The sequence below is a fragment of the Mustela lutreola genome, chromosome 10, assembly GCF_030435805.1.
Source record: "Mustela lutreola isolate mMusLut2 chromosome 10, mMusLut2.pri, whole genome shotgun sequence".
Lineage (NCBI taxonomy): Eukaryota > Metazoa > Chordata > Mammalia > Carnivora > Mustelidae > Mustela > Mustela lutreola.
In genome coordinates this window covers 79,799,059-79,811,575 of record NC_081299.1, presented here as the reverse complement: position 1 = coordinate 79,811,575, position 12,517 = coordinate 79,799,059, and the positions used below count along the sequence as shown (strand labels likewise).

At 40.6% G+C, this 12,517-nt stretch overlaps 1 non-coding gene across 1 annotated transcript; it reads right to left on the bottom strand.

The window, feature by feature from the left end:
* Positions 1–12,171: 12,171 nt before the first annotated feature.
* TRNAR-UCU (transfer RNA arginine (anticodon UCU)) lies at positions 12,172–12,256 on the bottom strand. Its single transcript is given in 2 exon segments — positions 12,172–12,207; positions 12,220–12,256. It is a non-coding gene; the product is annotated as a tRNA-Arg (tRNA).
* Positions 12,257–12,517: the final 261 nt, after the last annotated feature.

Below are 12,517 nucleotides of genomic sequence, written 5' to 3'. Positions count from 1 at the left end.
ATTACAAAGTACTTAGTGAAATAAGCTGAAATAATTTAACTAAAAATCATTTAAAGTCACCTCTACTAATGTTTATTTTAAGGAACTGAAACTGGTAATATAGCATCTTCATCTCAAATGTGATCTTCAGAAATTTTAAGTCTTCAAAACTAAAGGCTATCAAAGTATAATTACAGGTAAAGGTCAGAAGGAGGTCTTAGTGTTCCCAATCTTCTATAAATATCTGGATATTTGAATAACAGATGTATTTTCCTTGGTTTTTTAAGCAAAGCAATTCTGATGAGAAGCAGGTTTTGGTGACTTTTGGCTTGTGTCACTAAAGGTTACTCACTGGGACTCATCTAAGGCTTCCTGACTATGAGAAGGTACCCGGACTCCTCAACTGAGAAGCATTACAAAGCATACAGAGTGCTGACATGGTAGAGTGTGTGGACAGAAGAAGGGCCTTCAAAATACCCTAAGAGCGCGAAAGATTTCTGAAACACCCCATCTTGCTGCACAGTGCCTTTAAGACCACTAGAAATTCCTATAACACAACTAGTTTGTTAAGTGAGGAAATGAGGGAGAGGAAAAGGAGGGTGGAAGAAATCAGATGGTGCCAAGGTGAAATCAGTAAAATGATTCTGTGAAATTGAGTGTAACAGTTGGTAAAGGTGGGCTCTGAGCTTCCTAGTATCCAAGACAAAAATCAGTTCTGTGTTCACCATTGATAGAAGATAAAACCTAACTGCTTTAGAAAAAAACCATTATTCCTTATTATTAAGACCTGAGAGACTTCTCATGGATCCCCATAACAAGGATGTCTGTTGAGAGGCCTTACTTGGCTGCCCAGAGTTCAATACAGTCTTTTAAATAATTTTTTTTTAGATTTTATTTGACCGATCACAAGGAGGCAGAGAGGCAAGGCAGAGGGCAGGGGAAGCAGACTCCCCGCTGAGCAGAAAGCCTGATGTGGGTCTCTATCCCAGGACCTTGAGATCATAACCTAAGCCAAAGGCAGAGGCTTCACCCACTGAGCCACTGAGGTACCCCTGGAGTTCAATATAACCTTAAATAACTGGAATAAACTTAGGGGATCCCACTCTTAGTAAATTACAAGAAAACATCTAATGACAAAAATGTTCATAATCATTTCTGAGGTATGTGCAATTTCAGTTCAATCTCTCCGTTACAACTATTGTTCAGAGTGATTACCAGAACATTTTATTGAAAGTTTTCAGTGAAGTTTTCAGTAAGCTCTTTCGGAAAATCAGTAAGAGTTCAAACAAAAATGCTTTCTAATAAGCATCTGGCCAATTGAGATGTAAAATGCAGGTCTTTTTATGATTACACAGCTAAAAGTGAGGAAGAAGTGTTTCTAATTTTAAAAGTGAAGAAATAACACTTCCAATTATTAACAATTCCAAGAAGCAGTGTTAGTAGCATGACCTGTAATTAAATATAATAGCAGATCAGTGTTTTATCAAAGAAATGAAACCTCAGTATGAACTTAAATGTGAAGTTAGCTAACAGTGTCTCAAGAGGTCCTGAAGTGGAAAAAAGTTCTCAGTAAATCTTAACATGAATGGTGAGGAAGGCAAAATTATTTTAGATAGAGGTGATGGGTGGCCGACAGTAGATGTTTCAGTTATTAGTGCATAACAAGTTATCCCCAAAACTCTGACTCAAAAGCACCACCATGTTCTTACATATCCTGATTGGCGGGCCAGGGCTTGGCTGGGTGCCTTGTACTCTACAGGGTATCAAATGAGGTCACTCGGTGACTCCGCTAGTAGGGGAATTGATCTGGAAGGTTCAAGACACTTAACTAACATGCTTAGTACCTTGTAATGTTCTTTTAAAAATAGGAGGACATTGTGAAATTTTTCCTCAGAATAGCACAGAACTGCTATAAAAACAAAAGACCCACATACTTTGTGTGCCACTGAAGGCCACTGAAGGTTCAGTGGACCGAATGCATATTCATTTAGGAAATTCTACTTTTCACCCACCTCCTTCCTTGTCCTGAAGGAGGAGTTGCTAACAAGACTGAAGTAAGCCCAAGATACTGGGCTCTGTTTTTACAAATGAAGAGAGTTGGTGTATTAACAGGTCAGAAAACATGTGCTGTCACTTCGTGTTAGGGTGCAGGCCTGTCATCCTCTCTTCCAAAAAAGGTGGGAAGGTGGACTTGGGGCTTTCCTGAGCCACACTTTTTCTACTAAAGTTAAAGGATGATGAGGACATAAGTTGTTCATCACAACTTAGAAGTCATGCAGTCGGGGGTCTCTTCCAGCTATGAGCAGAGTGGTGCCTTCTTCCTCAGGACTCTTAATAGTTACAACCAGAACTGCAAAAGAGGGACTGGTAAGGCTCAGGCACCAAATCCTGACTTCAAACTCCATGCAACATACTGAAATTCTGAGGTCTGTTCCTTAGGTGTTTTCCAGATCTTTTTAAAAATGACAGTAAAGAAATATGTGCTTATAGTCATCTGTGTGAAAAGAAATGTATGCGGGTTTGTTTAGTCTCTCATTCCTTCCTACACCTACCCAAGCCCCATAACTCAGGGAAGTTCTGAAGAGTAACATATTAAAGTAAAAGTACAGACAAGACACATTGTAGTTAACTAGATTTTTTCTATATCTTAAAGTCTGTGTATTATCAGTAAGATTTATTTTTTCCATAAATGTATATGTGCGCATATGTACACATACATGCAAAAACAGCAGTAGGATGATGAGTATGTCATAGCTTACTTCTGGAATGTGAAGTTCATTAAAACCTTGGCTAATTTATCTACAATCTGCCCTTCCAGCCAAAGCTGCCACTTCTCCCCACTTCAACCTTCACAACAGGTCATCTCAGCTGCCTTAATGTAGAGGAGACCAGCTATCAAAGTGACATGAATGGGTACTAAACAACTGAGCCAGTGCCTTCCCCATGCTTTGGTGATTGCAACTGCTGCCCTTTTTACATATTTTACCTTTAGAGAGATTCTTGGTTTTCCCTATAGCGAAATCACTATCCTGATTCAATGAAAAACATGTCAATCAAGATGACGCTATAGTTCCTCAGTCTCAAATTCAATGTCATCAATTCCAGTTACCCTTATTTCCACTCCGCTTCAGCCAATTGCTATCATTGCCTTAGAATTGTTACTTGAAACTTCAAAGATCAAGATTCTGAACTCTCAGGGTATCCCAATCTGTTAGCCTTCCCTTTCATTTTTTTTTTAAAGGTTTGATTTATTCCACAGACATAAAGAGAATGAGTGGGAGGAGGAGCAAGGGAAGAAGCAGAACCCCTGCTGAGCAGGGGGCCTGGGTGGGGCAAGGGGTGGTATCTGGATCCCAGCACCCTGGGATCAAAACCTGAGCCAAAGGCAGATGCTTAACCAACTAAGCCACCCAGGTGCCCAGCCTTCTTCCTTCTAATCCAACCTTGGCTGCACTTTGGAATTACCTGAAGTGGCTTCAATAATATGGATGCCTGGAGGGGCGCCTGGGTGGTTCAGTGGGTTAAAGCCTCTGCCTTTGACTCAGATCATGATCCCAGGGTCCTGGGATCGAGCGCCACATCGGGCTCTCTGCTCAGCGGGGAGCCTGCTTCCTCCTCTCTGCCTGCCTCTCTGCCTACTTATAATCTCTGTCAAATAAAATCTTAAAAATAATAATAATAATATGGATGCCTGGGCCCCAGCCCCGGAGATTGTGAAGTCCTGATCTCAAGCATTGCACCTGCTCTTACTCTCCTAATCCTCCACCCATCAGGATACATTTTCCTCCTAACCAGTCTGGACCCAATCAGTCAGACATCTCAAAAAATTCTTTGTATCCCATGGTCTCTCTGTTCTCTACTTTTTTCTGTTACTGTCACCTGTCAGGCCCAGCCAGGGAAACACCCACTATTTCTTAAATGTCCAGATTACTGAGATTTGGGAAACTACCATAAGCTACAGACTCTTTGGCTGGGCTTTCACTGCTGCTCCACAGTTCTTTTATTCAATTCTGATTACTTTCCACCAAATTCATTCAGTCTGAAAGCCAGCCAGTCACCACAAAATTGAGTCTTGCAAACTAAGCATCAGGGTACACCAGTGAAGAAGACGTAGCCCCTAAACCCACATTCACTTACCAACTAGCTTCCCAGTAAGGCACTGACCCAAGACAGGATGGCAGGAGAGGGGACAAGTCAGGGTATTTCTGTCTGGCCTTAGATTGGGTTGGGGCTCTGCCATTTCCCAGTCTCCACCAGGCAGCCCTCTGCCACTGAATGGCCCAGGCTTCTGGGTTCTGGTAACACCATCTCCTCCCAAAGACTCTGTGGCACTAAGGGTGACAGGTTTCCTACTTTTCCAATCCCTGGGTTGCCACACTTTTAGCACTTCCATCACCATCAATAAAGAATCCCCTTTATTAAATTCTTCAGAGCAATGCATTTTTCTGCCTGGACCCAACTGATACATGTCAGTCAAACCAAACTAGTTGATAATGGAGTTTTAAGTCAGTGAGCATACACTGAGCTCTAGGCATACCAGCCACTCTGCCAAATACAGTGAGTTTTTTACCTTTTATATCTGTTCATATGGTTAACCCCACCTAAAATATCCCTTGCTTCTTTCCCACCTAACAAAACACATGACCTTTCAAACTTACAAGAAGCCAGCATTCTGAGCATCTACTCTGTGCAAGGCATGCTGCTGGGGGTATGTCTCAGGCATCACAGAATTGATAGTCAACATTTCTTCATAAAATGTTTTATCAGATTTTCTCTACTGATGTGTACACTCTTGAAATTCCCATTTGAGTGCTTTTTTAAAAAATTGTATTTAACAAACACCTATGTAGCACTTACTACTAGGCACTGTTCTAAGAACTTACAAATATAGTGGGTATTTTTTATATAGCAGGTTTTTATGTAACTTTATGCATGTATGTATCTATGAGACATACATATATAACAATTCAGGTAACCTTAGGTAAACCTATGAAGTAGGTGCTACTATTACCTTCATTTTATAAGTGAAGAACAAGAGGCCCAGAGAGTAACCTGCCTAAGGTCACAGAGCTAGTAAGAGTAACTAACACTTTTATTTTAACCTTGCATTATGGCTATCTGCATACCTGTTTCCACATCAACAGCAAAAACTGCTGAACTTTTCCCCTTTGCCAGTTACAGATGTGATTTTCCCCCCCAGGTACTTGGGGGAGGGGGAAAAAAAAAAAAAAGCTATGATTCTCACCTTTCCATGGGATGTAAATGAAAGCGGTATGTCCAACTTCTGGGAAGTGTCCCTCAGAGAAGGGTGACCTTGAAGTGGGGCTCTGTCCCTTTCTCCTCTTCCCACTAACTAGTATGTTGACCTGATGGCAGGGGAGGAGTAGTCTTCTGGTACATCAGGTAAAAAAGCTTCATTTTAAGGTGAAAGAATAAAAAGGAGCCTAGATCTCCTCTCTCATGATCAAGTAGTTGCCAAAGCCTGAACTTTCACATGAGGAAGAAATCTCCATCTGGCCGAATCCATTGTTATTTTGAATTCCCTGCTACTCACACCAAAGCCAATCCTAATTAGTGGGATAATCAGTTCATGGCTCCCTGCCCCATACACTAGGGTGAACTCTTGAAAATGCACTCTGTCCCTCTCACCTTTGTATTTCTTTCCAATGTGGTTCTTTGAACAAAGCTAATACTCAAAAAAGCATATATCCAGTTGAGGACGAATGAGATTATAAAATATTTTGAAAATACTGATGAATGTAGAAAGCCCCGGGTCAGGTGGAATCACTCCTGGCCTTTGGTCCTTTGAGTCTGTTTGGACCACAGGCAGCAATATGGGAGTGTCTCTCTGCCTTGGGGCAACTCCCTCTTTGTCAATACCTTCCTGAATCCTGCGAATGTGAGGCTGAGCTGTAAAAGAGCCCAAACAGATCTTCACAACTAACACCTTTAATTGTCCCTTCATCTTCATGCTTTTATCCCTGCCCTCTTCCTACCTGCCTTCCAAAGAGCAGATGTTTTCCCATCATTCCTTGGCTAATCTTTTCACCTTACTCCCATAACATCTTTGCATCTTAATTTTCTTATCTCTAAAATGGGGATAATTATTATTTAGTAGGACTTGGGGAATAATTAAATGGCAAGGGCTAACTAAACTTGTTGGTATCTAGAAAAATGTTACAGGTTTTGCTTTTCCTCTTAACCCTATTTCTCTAGAGGCAACTTGCTTGGTCAAGTAGAATACTTTCTTCTTGTTCTCTTCCTACCTCTCCTGCTGCCTTTTCCTAGACTCTGAAAAACTCGTTCTTTGCCTATCCCTCAAATGTCTGTGCTCTGGGTTTCTCCAGACCCCCTCCCTATTTCCAGCCTCCACCATTTTCTTACCTGGACAACTCCACCTGCCCTGAATTGATCTCCCAGCTTCCAGTCCTGTTCTCCTCCCACCAGGCATCCACACTATAGCCTGAGAGGGGCTGGAAGGCACACATCTAAGCTCACTGCTGCCTCCCCAAAAGCAATTCACAGTCCTTAATATGTACAAGAACTTCAGGACATGTTACTTGCCAAAACCACTATAAAGAGAGATTTTGTTTACATTTCTCCACTTTTAATGAGGGGAGCTCCTAAAATGTATACTTAGGGCTGAGATCCAGCATACAGTGAAATGTAAGGAGTCAATAAATGTTGAATGCAATTCAGAAAAACTTCAGTGGGTAAGCAGTATCAGAGCTGCCCATGTGAAAGGAACAATTTTTTCCCCCTTCATCATTAGTATTGGGTTTTGTTTTCGTGTTTTTTTTTTTTTAACTTGACTTTTTTTATTACAAGGATAAGATTGGCTTATTATGAAAAAATTCAAACATTAAAATGAGATATAAAGTAAAACAAGTCTTCCCTCCCTTATTATCATTGCTCCTCCTGGTCCAGCACTGTTAACTGGATATGCTTCCAGAAAGTTCTTATGCACACACAATCATAGTAAGGCACATGTTATTACTATTATTATTTGCATTATTTAACACAAGTACACTTGTGTTAAATTTAAACATGCTTATTTTCATATCAGCTTTTTTCATATAATCTGGGATATTTTTCCATAGTGGTATATATACATCCTCCTCGATTTTAAAAGGTCTGCATTGTATTCAATTATACCACTCTACTGTACTTTTGTCAGACAGTTCATTATTTTAAAAATTTTTTAACTGAAGTGTAGTTGGCATTTATTAGTTTCAAGTGTACAACACAGTGATCGACAATTCTGTATGTTGCACAATGCTCACCATAAGTGTAGTCCTCATCTGTCACCATACATATTACAATATTGATTATATGCTCCTATTCTGTACTTTTCATCCTCATGACTTATTTTAAGATTTTTATTTATTTGTCAGAGAGAGAATACAAGTAGGAGGAACAGCAGGCAGAGAGAAAGAAGCAGGCCGACTGAACAAGGAGCCTGATATGGGACTCGATTACAGGACCCTGGAATCATGACCTGAGCTGAAGGCAGCCGTTTAACCGACTGAGCCACACAGGTGTCCCCTGCGACTTATTTTAAAACCAAAGTTTGTGCCTCTTAATCTCCTTTACCTATTTCTCCCATCGTTCTACTCCCAGCAACCACCAAGTTTGTTCTCTGTATTTATGAGTCTGTTTGTTTACAAACAGTTCAGTATTGATAGACATCTAGGTTATTTCTAGTTTGGGCCATTCTAAATATTAGAAATTAATATTTCTAATATTAAATATATTATATATTGCATAGTATAAATATACTATATATTGCATAGTAATAACAGATCAAAGGAAAAAACCTCCATAGATTACTGACAACTAGGGATGGTTTCTTAATGTGATAAAGTGTGTGTGTGTGTGTGTGTGTGTGTGTGTGTGTATGCGTGTGTGTGTATGCATGTGTGTGTGTGCAGGAACACCCCAAAAGCTAGCATCATGCTTAGTGGAGAAGCATTCCTATAATGGTCAGATACAGGACAGCTCAGTCTACTATCACCATCATCACACAAATTAACATTTTTTGGAGATAATACCAGATGCTATTATAATAGAAATAATAATGTGGCATAAGAATTAGAAAAAAAAATTATAATCAATTGTGAGTCATATATTTCCAGAAAACACAACAGTCAACTGGAAAAACTACTTTTCCTTTTAAAAAATTGAAATATAATTCAAATACCATAAAATTCAGTCCTTTAAAAATATGCAGTACACTGGGTTTTTGTATATGCAGAGTTATACAATTATCACTGCTTATTCCAGAACATTTCTGTCACTCCCCAAAAATCCCATTAAATATACAGTCACTTCACATTCCCCTTAGCTCTAGCGCTTGGCAATAATTAACTTCTGTCTCAATAGATTTGCCTCTTTAGGATATTTTATACAAATGGAATCACATAATATGTGGTCTTTTACGACTGGATTCTTTTACGTGGCATAGTTTTCAAGGTTTATCCATGTTGCAACATGAATCAGTATTTCATTCCTTTTTTAATACTGAATAATAATAAATTCCATTGTATGGATGTACCACATTTTGTTTATCCACTCATCAGCTGATGGACGTTTGGGTTGTTTTTACTTTTTGTTTATTAAGAATAATGCCACTATGAACAATCATGTACAGATTTTTGTGTTAACATATGTTTTTACTTCTCTTGGGTATATACCTAGGCATGAAACTGCTGGGTTATATAGTAACTCTGTATAAACTTTTGACTAATTGCCAACTATATTCCAAAGAGAATGTACCATTTTACATCCTTACCGGCAATGTATGAGGGTTCTAACTTCTCCACATCCATGCCAACACTTGTTATTGTCTTTTTTTTTTTTTTTTTTTAAGATTTTATTTGAGAGAGAGAGAGAGGCAGTGCACACACAAGCATTGGGGCAGAGGAGAAACAGACTCCCTGGATGATCGGGGAGCCCAATGTGGGGGTCAATCCCAGGACCCTGAGGTCATGACCAGCCACTTAACTGACTAAGCCACCCACACCCCTGTCTTTCTAATTACAGCCATCCTGGTGGATGTGAAGTAGTATCCCATGGTTTAGAACTGAAAAATCATTTTATTTAGTTATTTATTTATTTTAAAGATTTTATTTATTTATTTGACAGAGATCACAAGTAGGCAGAGAGGCAGGCAGAGAGAGAAGAAGGGAAGCAGGCTCCCCCTTGAGCAGAGAGCCTAATGCGGGGCTTGATCCTAAGACCTTGAGATCATGACCTGAGCCGAAGGCAGAAGCTTAACCCACCAAGCCACCGAGGTGCCCCTGAAAAATCATTTTAAATAGTAAAATAGTTCAGTTAAGATTACTGGATATAAATTTATTTTTTAAAATATCAAAAGCCTTCTTATATACAAGCAATAATCACTTAGAACATATAATGGGAGGGGCGCTTAGATGGCTCAGTCAATTAAGCCTCTGCCTGCAGCTCAGATCATGATCCCAGGGTTCTGGGATTGAGCACTGCATTGGGCTCCTTGCTCAGCAGGGAGCCTGCTTCTTCCCCTACCTGCCACTCCCCCTGCTTGTGCTTGTTCTCTCTCTCTCTCTCTCTCTCTCTCCCTCTCTGTCAAATAAATAAATAAAATCTTTATTAAAAAAAAATATATATATATACATAATGGAAGAAAAGATCTCAACAAAAAAGAAACTATCTAGAAATAAAGTTAACAAATAAACCAAGATATATATATAGACAGAAAACTTTAACATACTTCTGAAGAGCACAGGACTGAGCAAATGGAAAAGTGTATGTGTTCTTCCCCCCACCCCTGCTTCTCTTAAATAGGAAGATTCAACAGAGTTAGTTCAATTCTCCATATATTAATCTACAAAATAACATGACTCCAACAAAGTATCTCCTAAGATTAGAACCAGATTAGCTTTAACTAAGGCTCGTGTGAAAAGACAATACAGAATTATGGTTTTACCCAAAGACCCAGGCATTTTGGCAAGCTACTTATTAGTTGTGTATTCCTGAACAAGTTACTTAACCTGCCTCAAATGCCCCTTCCATGAAAGGGGATAATACCAACCTGGTAGGGTTGTCAGGAGGATTAAATGCTTTAAAATGCATAAAGCACTTGAATAGTACCTGGTATATAACAAATGCTAAATAAATGTTAAGTTATTAACATTATGTGGGGGAAAATCAAGAATACATGAGGAAAAAAATCTTTAAAAAAAGTTATGAGAAAAGATTGGCCCCATTAGATATAAAAACAGCACAGTTTTAGTGAATCAGAATTAAGACAGATCAATGGAATAGAGAATCCAGAAACCTATATGCAAACGGAAATTTAGAAAATGATAAAAGTGGCATTTCAAATAAAGGAGAAGGGAAGGGTGTTCATTACCAGTGATTTGGGGACCAAATTCCCACCTCACCCTTTATACAATAAAGTATATTCTGGAGGAAATAAAGATTTAAGTACAAAAATAAGATAATATAAAATACTAAATTAAAACATGATGAAATTATTTAATAATCTGAGTGTAGTATGACCCCAAACCTGGAAGCCATAAAGGAAAACACTGATAATTCCAAATAGGTGAATTTCTGTAAGACAATAAAATAAAATACCATATATGAAATCAAAAGATAAATACATTGAGAAAGAATAATTTTAACACATATCATAAATGACGGGTTTCCATATTATGTAAAGAACTCCTACAAACCAATAAGATAAGGATCAATCATGCAATAGAAAAATGCACAAAACTGAAGAACAGATAAATAACAACAACAAAAAAAGAAATACAAATTAGCCTACATAAGAAAAATGCTCAGCTTTCCCTCTTAATACGAGACAGGAATTAACACTACAACTGGAAACCATTTTTCACCTATTTGATAACACATGGACTGTGAGGAAATAGGCACTCTGACACATTGCTAGTGAGAGTAAATCAGGTATAATCTCTAAGAAAGCAGTGTGGCCATATCAATAAAAGAATGCACAAACCTTTGACCTAGCAATCCACCTTCCTAGGAACCTATCCTATAGATATACTTGCACTCGTGTACAGTAATGTAAGGACAAGCATATTCACTGAAGCATTGTAACAGTAAAATACACCTAAATGTCCAACTATTGGAGGCTGTGAAATCATTACAGTACGCATATGCACACTAGAACAAGGCAGCTCACCTACATTAATAAGTGAAAGAGTTAAGTATAGCATACTACCAATTGTGTATCACTGATGTCAACATCAAACATAGAGACAATATATGTAAAAATGACATGTGCACAAGATAAATCTGAAAAATATTTCCCAGAAACCATTTTCGCTAATAGCTTAGAGAGAGAATTGCAAGCCTGTGATTTAGGAACAACGATGCTTACTTTTCTCTGTACTTTTGTTGACAATTTCGTATTTTGTATTTTTTGCAGCAGAGTTTGTTACAATGAATTTTGAAAATCCCATTCATTCATCCATTGATTCGCATTGCGTAAGAAGGAACCCAACTCTCATACAAACCCATGGGTTGTCAGGGGAGGAGAGACAAGATAGCGATCCCTGCCTGGAGGATCTGACCGGCGGAATGGACCTCAGAGCTCTTCGCACTCGAATCATGGGGGAGAACAGCGGGTATTCTTATCAGAAATGCAGATTCCTGGGCCCGGTCCCCGGTCAGCAGAACTGAGCTCCGCGGTGAGGCCCGGAAATCTGCATCTCTGACAGGATCCCTCTGGGGATTCCGGTACGTGACAATTTTGAAGCCTTCTGGGCTGGAAAGGCAACCAGCCAGCACCGTGCAGGTCACGGTGTAGGCGTGTTTTCTCATCCTTTCCTCGCCCTCCTTCCCTAGCAGTCGCGGTCTCGGTAGCGATCAGGCCAAAGGGGTGTCAGCCCTGGAGCGTGTGGGCAGCTCCTCGGAACACCCGAGACCGGACCACCTTTGGGCCGAAACCGCGAGATCTGGCTTGGCCGCCGCCCGGAGCGGCTCCTCGCAGTTCCTGGATCAGCTGAGGAAGCCGGGCGAGGGGCCGGCGTACCCGCGCGAGCGGCTAATGGTGGAACGGCCGCAGAAGCCGCTCGCAAGAGGAGAAAGGGCAGAGAAGGAGAGGCAAGTTCAACCGCCTGGGAAAAAAAAGAGGGAAGAGAGAAATGACGGGGTCAGAAAATAAATAGGCGGAAGGAAAAACTGCGACTCCGCCGGGACTCGAACCCGGAACCTTTGAATGTCCTCAGCCTCTAGAAGTCCAATGCGCTATCCATTGCGCCACGGAGCCACCTGTTGGAGTCTTCGCGCATCTGCTCTGTTAAGCCAGAGGCGACGGCCCCGCGCCCTTCCCACCACCGCCTCAGCTGCCCCCCCGGCCTCCTGTCTGTGTCGCCGAGGCCAGGGCATGGCAAGCCTGGGCAGCAGCCACCGAACGTGAGCCGCAGGCGCCCGCGCTTCGCCAGCAGCTGACTCTCACAAGGTCGACCAGACCCGCAAGTCTACCGGGCCCGGGTCGGTCGGTCGGTCTGAGGGCTGCCGCAGCCCCGTC